The sequence below is a fragment of the Scyliorhinus torazame genome, chromosome 1 (genome assembly GCF_047496885.1).
Source record: "Scyliorhinus torazame isolate Kashiwa2021f chromosome 1, sScyTor2.1, whole genome shotgun sequence".
NCBI classification, from domain to species: Eukaryota; Metazoa; Chordata; class Chondrichthyes; order Carcharhiniformes; family Scyliorhinidae; genus Scyliorhinus; species Scyliorhinus torazame.
The window spans coordinates 198,314,289-198,323,707 of record NC_092707.1 but is presented as its reverse complement, the minus strand read 5'-3'; positions in this window follow the sequence as shown (position 1 = coordinate 198,323,707).

Genomic DNA, 9,419 nt, shown 5'->3' with positions numbered 1-9,419 from the left:
CAAATGGTTATAGATAGGTTTGGTGTGTGGGCTAAAATCTGGCAGATGGAGATTAACGTGGTTAAGTGTGAGGTCATCCATCTTGGTCGCGAAAATGGAAAGGCAATGGGGAGAGATTTTGGGATGCTCCTGTGCAGAGGGATCTGGGTGTCCTCGTGCATTAGTCACAGTAAACTAGCATGCAGGCACAGCAGGTAATACAGAAAGAGAATGGAATGTTGCCATTTATAGGTGAAGGAATAGAGAATAAAGGTAAGGAAATGTTGTTGCAGCTGTATAAGACATTGGTGAGGCCGCATCTGGAGTATTATGCACAGTTTTGGTCCGCTTATTTGAGGAAAGAAGTAGTGACATTGGAGGCAGTTCAGAGGAGGTTCACCAGATTGATTCCAGAGATGAGGGCGGTTTGTCTTATAAAAAGAGATTGAGCAGTTTAGACCAATAGTCTCCAGATTTTAGAAGAATGAGGGCAGATCAAATATAAGGTAATAAAAGGTATGGATAAAGTAGATATGGAGCAGATTTTTCCTCTTGTGGGACATTCTAGAACGAGAGGTCATAGTCTCAGGATAAGAGGTAGCAAATTTAAAACAGTGATGAGGAGAAACTACTTCTCCCAAAGGGTTGTGAATCTGAGGAATTCGCTACTCCAGAGTGTGATGGATTCTGGGATGGTGAGCAAATCTAAGGAGGAGTTAGGCAGATTTTTAATGAATAATGAGTTGAAGAGTTACAATGAATGGGCAGGACGATGGAGATGAGGCTATGATGATATCAGCCATGATCGTACAGAATGGTGGAGCTGGCTCGAGAGGCTAAATTGCCTACTTCTGCTCCTACATAAGAACTACTCTGTCGAATTCCATCTTCCAGCTCTTGGTCTGTAGCCCTGTAGGTAACAACACCTCAAGCAAAAATCTGGTGTTCTTGATTATTAAGGGGATTTCCTGATTCATAGAATCATAGAATTTATAGTGCCGAAGGAGGCTAATCGGCCCATCGAGCCTGCACCAGCCCTTAAGGGGATCAGGGGTTACGGGGAGAAGGCGGGAGAATGGGGATGAGGAACATATCAGCCATAATCAAATGGTGGAGCAGAATCGATGGGCCAAATTGCCTAATTCTGCTCCTACAGCTCATGGTCTTATGGAAACATCAGCTCTCTTCTCTCTCCACAGATGCTGCTGAGATTGCCCTGTATTTTCTGTTTTTGATTCAGATTTCAGAATCCGCAGTAATTTGCTTTTATCCTCATGTTTGAGACAATTCTTTTTGTAGGAAACACCTACCTAACCTTTTTAACCTCTTGCACCTAACAGTCTGAAGATGTGCAGGTTAGGTGGATTGGCCATGATAAATTGCCCTTAGTGTCCAAAATTGCCCTTAATGTTAGGTGGGATGACTGGGTTATGGGGATAGGGTGGAGGTGTTGACCTTGGGTAGGGTGCTCTTTCCAAGAGCCGGTGCAGACTCGATGGGCCGAATGGCCTCCTTCTGCACTGTAAATTCTATGATTAACACACCTGGTCACTTGACCCACCAAATAATGTGGAAGCTCCAAAGTGCTGGAACATGGGTCCAGCTTATTTGATTACAATGAACAACAAACCATGGTATTTATATACAACATTTTTCAGTTCCACCCCAAATTTAAATTTTATATTGTTTGAAATTCAAATTTAAATTCAATAATTGCAAACTACAGGATGAACAATAGAATTCCTGGTGAGATAAGGTATGTGAGATGGAAGAGCTGCAAGCCTCCATAGCTTTATGAAGGTTGGTCCAGGACAATGTGGGCACGATGGAAACTTTGGTCGGAAACGTCATTAATAGTGATCAAAACCGTATGGGGATAATTAATGGTGAAGGAATAGTTTTGGAAAAACACACAGCAGGTAATATTGGACGCTACAGTAAAGTGGGGAAAACAAATCAGTCAATCATCATATATGTTTTTCCCCAATTTTCATTTCATTTTCGTCTCCCATACCTGCTGTGTCCACTCATCAGAAAGTGGGAGATCAATAAAAAGAACACATTAAGCTATGTCAGTGTGCATCAGAAAATGTATCAGGCAAGATAAATTCATCTATGTAATTCTGTGTAATAATTTATTGAGGAATAGATATATCCTAGCTCCGTGCTCCCAAGTACCATGTATATTCTATAACCTTAGGGCTGCAAAAACATGGTGACAGACACTTCTAATTAAATGGTGAAGAGTGCCTTACATAATGCATATTGCATAATGATCTCTTCTGAGCTCAGCCAGTCACAGTACTGCAAAAGGTGACATCGAACGCTACATAAATCAGAGGCAATGCCTGACAAAATAATGGAGAAAATGTCACTTTGTTGAACTGTGTCTTCCTAATTTGATGTAAAATTCAGTCCAATGTAACAATTGTCCTCGCATTAAATGCCTCCTTCATTTTGATTAAGAGCTCAGCTCGCAATCTCAACACTTAATTAACAGTCCAACATTCCTCATTTTTCCTCCATAGATATTTTTCTTCTGTAACTGTAGTCAAAATATGTTTTTTTTTTAAAACACTTATTATGACGTAAGTTCGGTGACAGGTCCCGAATCAATCTGGAGTATTTATTCCAATATGACAGCTCTGATTTGAGATCAATATAGGATTCACTTTTTTTAGGAGCTCAAATGCTGATAAATGTCAGTGAAAGATGATGGAATTTTACTGCTGATCTTGTCTGCTTATTCTGAAAGGTTTGAGAAGCGGAGGTGTGTTCAAAATGAAGTAATGAATGCAGAGTAAAATTAAATCTTTCTCCATCTAGCGTAAGGCCCAACACTCTTGGATCAGGTTCAGCAAAGGTGTAATGTAATTGTTCTGTTTCCGCTCCTTGAACCCAATCCCATTTTTCGGCTAGTTCTATTGAGACTTTCACCTTTGTCGCAGCTTTGTACGTAGACTGCTTTCCTTCCTGGCTTCTGCTGGCTCGATTATTCCTTCCCTGCACTGGGCTAGCGCTAATCCAGTGTCATTCATCTTGCTATAGATTCTGCTCTTACACAGCTCAGTGAGATCTGCTTTACTGCTACCCCCTGCTTCCCATGGCCGCTGATTCCCTTCTGCTGCACTCGTGCTTTGGGATTTCTCTATCACCCTTCATTTATGAGTGTACAGCTTCCTAAAGCTACTTCTGTTTCTCCCAATCATCTAAATGTCTGCCACTCAACAGCTGCTCTCAGATCTGCACTAATCCCTGACCCAATCTTCAATGTCTTCAGTTCAATGACATTCATTAGTCTTGATCTTTGGGTTTTACTTCATTGCTCTTTACTTGTTGCACCATATCTACTGTTGTATGTGCACTGGTACCACCTTCCTGCACCTGGTTCAATGCTTGATTGGTTAACTCCTTACTCCTCCTCATCCCTCTCATTCCACTGGACAACTTCCACTAGCCCCTCAAAGATCTATTGGATCCACTCCCTTTGCACATTTGACTCTGACCATGGACATTATTTCATGGGTGTTCCAACCTGATCCATACTGTCTACAAATCCATTCAATGAAGGGACCTCAAGATTTTAACTTTGGACTATTTTGCATTGTTTGTCATAGATTCATAGAATCCCTACACTGCAGAAGGAGGCCACTCAGCCCATCAAGTCTTCACCGAACCGTTAAAGAGTACTTCACCCAATTCCACTCCCCCACCCTATCCCAATAACCCCTTAACCTAAGCTACACATCTTTTTTTGGACTGTAATGGGCAATTGATCATGGCGAACCCACCTAAACTGTACATCTTTGGAATGTGGGAGGAAACCGCAATACGCAGACACTGGGAGAACGTGCAAACTCCACACAGACAAGACCCGAATTGAACCCGGGTCCCTGACTCTGTGCTAACCACTGTGCCACCGTGTCGTTGGGCCTCTGTTTATAATCAAGACATGTTTCAATCAATCTCGGCCCCTCCCATGGCATTCCAATTCCCACTGGGTCAATTTTTATGTCCACGAATGGACACAAGCCCTTTACTTCAGTTACCGATTTATTCACTTTCAGCCTCTCCCCAGTCACTGTCCCCTGTCTCCACCCTCCTACCCTAGCAGTTCATCCAGATACTTTACACCCTGTACCCAAAGCCACCATTACTCATCTGCTGCTGTCCTGTGAATGAATAAAAAAACAAAGAAGCCTGCATTTATTAGTTCACTTCAAAACTTTCAATGATAGCACACTTCTATTTTACGTCAATCTAGTTACTGTCCTACTGCAACATCATACCGCACAAAGTAACATTGCAGATTAATGGCATGCAAAATAGGTAGCAAATATTTATAAAGGTGTCAGAGCTCAGGCTATGCATCAGCTTGGAGTCCAATGGAGTGACTGTGTTGGATGTGAACATCTGGTTTACCTGGCGCAATACATCGCACTGTTTGAATGATTTCACAATCTGTATGTGTACAGCAAGTTTGTCGAGAACATGGAGTTAGCCAAAGATTTTAAAGTGAATATACATTTTTAACCAATAATCAAATTATCTTATTATTAAATAATCATTTAGGTGATGAATAAAGAGACAGATAAAGGAAGAATAAAACTGTAACAACCCAAATAACCACCCTCACATATATTTAAATGACATCTGTACTGAGCGTTTTTCAAAAATCGATGTCAAAATTCATACGCAGCTCTAGGTTTTAAACACTTTCATTACCTGTGCATCAAGGTGTCTTTTTTTTCTCCAAATTCTTAAAATATTTGGTCATAAATAATTACAGGTTGTCAGGTTGAATTTTAAAGCCTTTATTCCAAATGAAAGATTCAGTGAAGTCTGAGTCAGAAAGTTATAGCTTCAATTCCCAATTCAGATATGAAAACAAAATCTCTGTTGATTTTTTAGTTAAATGCAGGTAAAACTCGGCGTTGGCAAATGGGCTGGCTTTCCAATGAAACATTAGTCCTCAGGTCTGTTCGCCTGCTCCTGTGGTTGTAAAAGATTGCATGACAGTATTTGAAATAGAGCGGGAGGTTTCTGCCGCCTCCTGGCCACCTCAGGACACCTGAGCTTACTGTCATCCCCCAACCAATCAAAAATGGCAAAAGTATGTTACTTCAATGGGTGTGTGAAGCCTATCGCTGTGGGACATCCCGCAGTCAAAAACCTCGGGCGAGATTCTCCTTCGGCCGATGTTGGAATCGAGAAAAGAGATTGGGTGGAGAAGCGACTTTGAAATCCTGGCGGTTGCCAGTTTCATGCCAAATCGCAATTCTCCGGTGCGTCAACAACGACATCAATGCATTCCACTCCGCACGTACAGTAAATGGAGCTGGGATATCATTAGCGGGTCCGACGTAGCATTCTCCAGGGCAACCGCGATTCTCTGCCTCCACTGGGGGGAATTTCTGATGGCTAGGTTCACGTGTGCTTTTAAATATCAAGAAACAGGCTCCGTGGCTAATGATGGAAAGAGAGGAAGTAGGACACGGAGAGGCAAGACCGTGGGCTGCCGGTCCTGACACTGGCCGGGCCGGGCGGGGGTGGAGACGGGAGGACGGGCCACAGGGCAGGGGTAAACCCCCACAGGATTGGAGCTGTGTCCAGACATGGACGGCCATTGCCGTGGCCTGCAAGGCAGCCATTTTGCTGTGCACCCCATTGACCACCCATCATGCCCCAGAGGAACAGGAGGCAGCCGCTGAGGATGGCGAGCCAACCGCCCAACATGCCAAGGAGGACGAGTAGAAGGTGCAAAGGAGGCACTGTAAGAGCCCCCATGTGTACTGGCACCGCCTGTCATTCGAGGACCTGCCAGAGCGGGCATCCTGTCAAAGGCTCCAGCTGAGCAGGGGGGCAGTGCAACATACCTGCCAGAGAATGAGGGACTGCACTCGCTCCCTCTGGCCGTCAGGGTGACGGTCGCCCTGGACTTCCATGTATCGGAGTCCTTCCAGGCCATTTCGAGCTGCACCTGGCTGGTGGGTTGTCTCCTGGGCGTGAATGGTTATCCGCTGCGGTTGTGGCTGATGAAGCCTATCCGGAGGCCACAGACCGATGTGGAGAACCGCTATAAAGACATCAATGCAGCGATCAGGGCATAATGAAGCGGTGCTTCGGCATCCTGAAGATGCGGTTCAGGTGCCTGGACCACTCTGGAGGCGCCCTCCAGTATAGCGCTGGGGGAGTCTCCCACATCATGGTCTGTGAGAGGCAGGGTATGTGAGAGCTGGAAGGTATGTGAGGGGGGAGGGAGGGTGTATGAGGTGTGAGACTGTGAGTGGGGGGAGGTGGATGTATGAAAGGGAGAGAGTGGGATGTGTGAGAGGGAGAGGGTGGATGTGTGAGAGGGAGAGGGTGGATGTGTGAGAGGGGGAACGTGGGTGTGTGTGAGGGAGAAGGTGGGTGCATGAGGGGATGGGTGTATGAGAGGTTGCGTGTGGGAGAGGGCAAGGGTGGGTCTGTGAGGGAGTGGGGTAGTGTGAGAGGGGGAAGGTGAGTGCGTGAGTGGGGGAGGGAGTGGGCGTGTGAGAGGGAGAAGGGTGGCTGCATGAGAGAGGGAAGGAGAGTGTGTGAGAGGGAGAGAGTGGCTTTATGAGAGGGGGAAGGAGAGTGTGTGAGGGGGGAACGTGGGTGTGTGTGAGGGAGAGGGTGGCTGTGTGAGAGGGGGAACGTGGGTGTGTTGACGGGGGAGGGAGAGTATGTGAGAGGAAGAGGGCAGCTGTATGAGAGGGGGAAGGAGAGTGTGTGAGGGGGGAACGTGTGTGTGTGTGAGAGGGAGGGAGGGTGTGTGAGAGGGGGAACGTGGGTGTGTTGAGGGGGAGGGAGAGTATGTGAGAGGAAGAGGGCAGCTGTATGAGAGGGGGAAGGAGAGTGTGTGAGGGGGGAACGTGTGTGTGTGTGAGAGGGAGGGAGGGTGTGTGAGAGGGGGAACGTGGGTGTGTTGAGGGGGAGGGAGAGTATGTGAGAGGAAGAGGGCAGCTGTTTGAGAGGGGGAAGGAGAGTGTGTGAGGGGGGAACGTGTGTGTGTGTGAGAGGGAGGGAGGGTGTGTGAGAGGGGGAACGTGGGTGTGTTGAGGGGGAGGGAGAGTATGTGAGAGGAAGAGGGCAGCTGTATGAGAGGGGGAAGGAGAGTGTGTGAGGGGGGAACGTGTGTGTGTGTGAGAGGGAGGGAGGGTGTGTGAGAGGGGGAACGTGGGTGTGTTGACGGGGGAGGGAGAGTATGTGAGAGGAAGAGGGCAGCTGTATGAGAGGGGGAAGGAGAGTGTCTGAGGGGGGAACGTGTGTGTGTGTGAGAGGGAGGGAGGGTGTTTGAAAGGGGGAACGTGTGTGGGTATGATGAGGAAGGTGGGTATGAGGGGGAAGGGAGAGGGTGGATGTGTGATAGGGGGAACGTGGGTGTGTATGAAGGGGAAGGTGGATGCATGAGAGGGGGAGGGAGAATGTGTGAGAGGCAAGCAGTCCGTGTGCTTTCTTGGAATGCATTGAAGCCGCTGTCGAGGCACCGGAGAATTACGATTTGGCGTGAAACTGGCGCCTGCCACGATTTTGGCCCAATCGAGTTTCCCAATTCCGGCGTCAGTCGACGGAGAATCCTGCACTGTTATTTTAAATCCTCACTGATAAAGCCCACATGACAGCAGGCCTAGCTCAGAGGGCTCACATTACAACGAGATCCAGCAAGGTGTTAAGCTGCCATTCACCCTGAACCATTTGCGATTGGCTCAATTCACAGTTCGGGATGGGTCTTCCATGGTGTCCTCCATCTTCCTCGTGGAAACTTTCCTCATCCACCATGTCAAGACCATTCAGGCTCTTACCTCCTTCAATCAAGTTACCCCTCACTCTTCTAAACTCCAGTGGAAACTATCTCAGTAGACCAACCTTTCTTCATAAGATAACCCGCTTATTCCAGGTATCATTCTAGTAAACTCCTCCATCTATTGTACCACCCTGTTGAGGGCCTTTGATAACTCTGATTCATGGTCACGTGCATTTCTCTGAATCTCCAGCAAATTTGCAATGGCCACTTCCAGTGGATTATCATTGAGATGCCCATTCTTCTGCAGCTCTCCGAGTGTTAGAGACCCTGGCTGTCACTGCCTCCACCTGCTGTGGGCATGGATGTGTAAGGAACAACTCACCAAGACTCCTTTGATATCATCTTCCAAACCTGCAAACTCTACCAGCTAAATGGGCAACGGCAGCAGGCACTTGGGAACAGCAAGTTCCTCCTAGCCCACACCCCATGGCCGTGCCTTCACTGTGACAGAGTGAAAACCCTGAAGTTATCTCCCTGACAGCAAAGCACATGGCCTGCAGTGGTTCACAAAGGCCCACACCTTCTGGAAACATTTTGGGATGGCTTTGAGAGCGACGCCCACATCCCAGACAGAATCACAAAATGAGTAGTGGGCCGAAATCTTCCGCTTTCGTTCGTGGCTGGAATTTTCTGGTGCCGTTGAAAGTGAATGGAACACCAAATGTTCCGTTCTCGCTTCCAACAGATCCTGCCACGAATGAGGCTGGAGGATCCTGCCCGAGATGCGAGTTTGGAATGAGTGAAGGTTCACTTACCCGAGCAGAGAAGATTAATTAGATCATTGACCTGTTTCCTGCACTGCTGGGCAGTCCTTCTCTGGACCCCACCAGTGCTGACCACTCTGGCAACCTCTTCCCAGTCTGCTGTGGACTGTCGGGTGGGGGGTTCTCCTGCTGACATCACTTGTAAAGAAACCTTTCCTCTCCGGCTTGAAGGAGAACCTTCAGGGAGGCTAAATAATGGGATCAGAGGTACCTCTGCTTTCTGCTGCACATCTTCCTGTAAGGGCCCTGGCACTATCTGGGTGCCTTTTAAATATGGTGCCTGGGCATCACGGTGGCAATGCCAGTTTCCTGCCCACCCTGCCATGTGACCTGCCGTGGGCACACATAAATAATGAGGTGGGAGCATCCGATTGCTCGTAATCACTCCGACTTCCTGCTCCCACCATGGACTTTAGTGTGGGAGAGGATGATTCCACCCAAAGTGTCTCTGTGGATTTGCACATACCTGCAGTCAGTGGGACAGAGACCATGAGCATGGCCATTAGCATGCTGTCTTTTTTGCATTACATAGTTGGTTATTCATTATTCAAGTAAAATTCTGCAATATTGCAGACTGGCCTCTCACAAGTAGGAGTAAAGAGGTTCAGAGGTATAGGATCAGACAGTTTAGATTTTTGAATCAATTTGCCTTTCTGAACCATTGGCACTGTGTGTGAGGCACCTATAGTGTTCTGATATGGATTGCACTCAGTGGAGTTTGAATGGTTATTCCTGGCTACTTAACTATCATTTGTTCCAGAAGATCTGATGCAGTTCAAACTAGCTCAGTCAACCAGAGTGTCTCTTTAAGACTTTCAAGGAGGCTACATTCTTTGGACTAAGTTTTA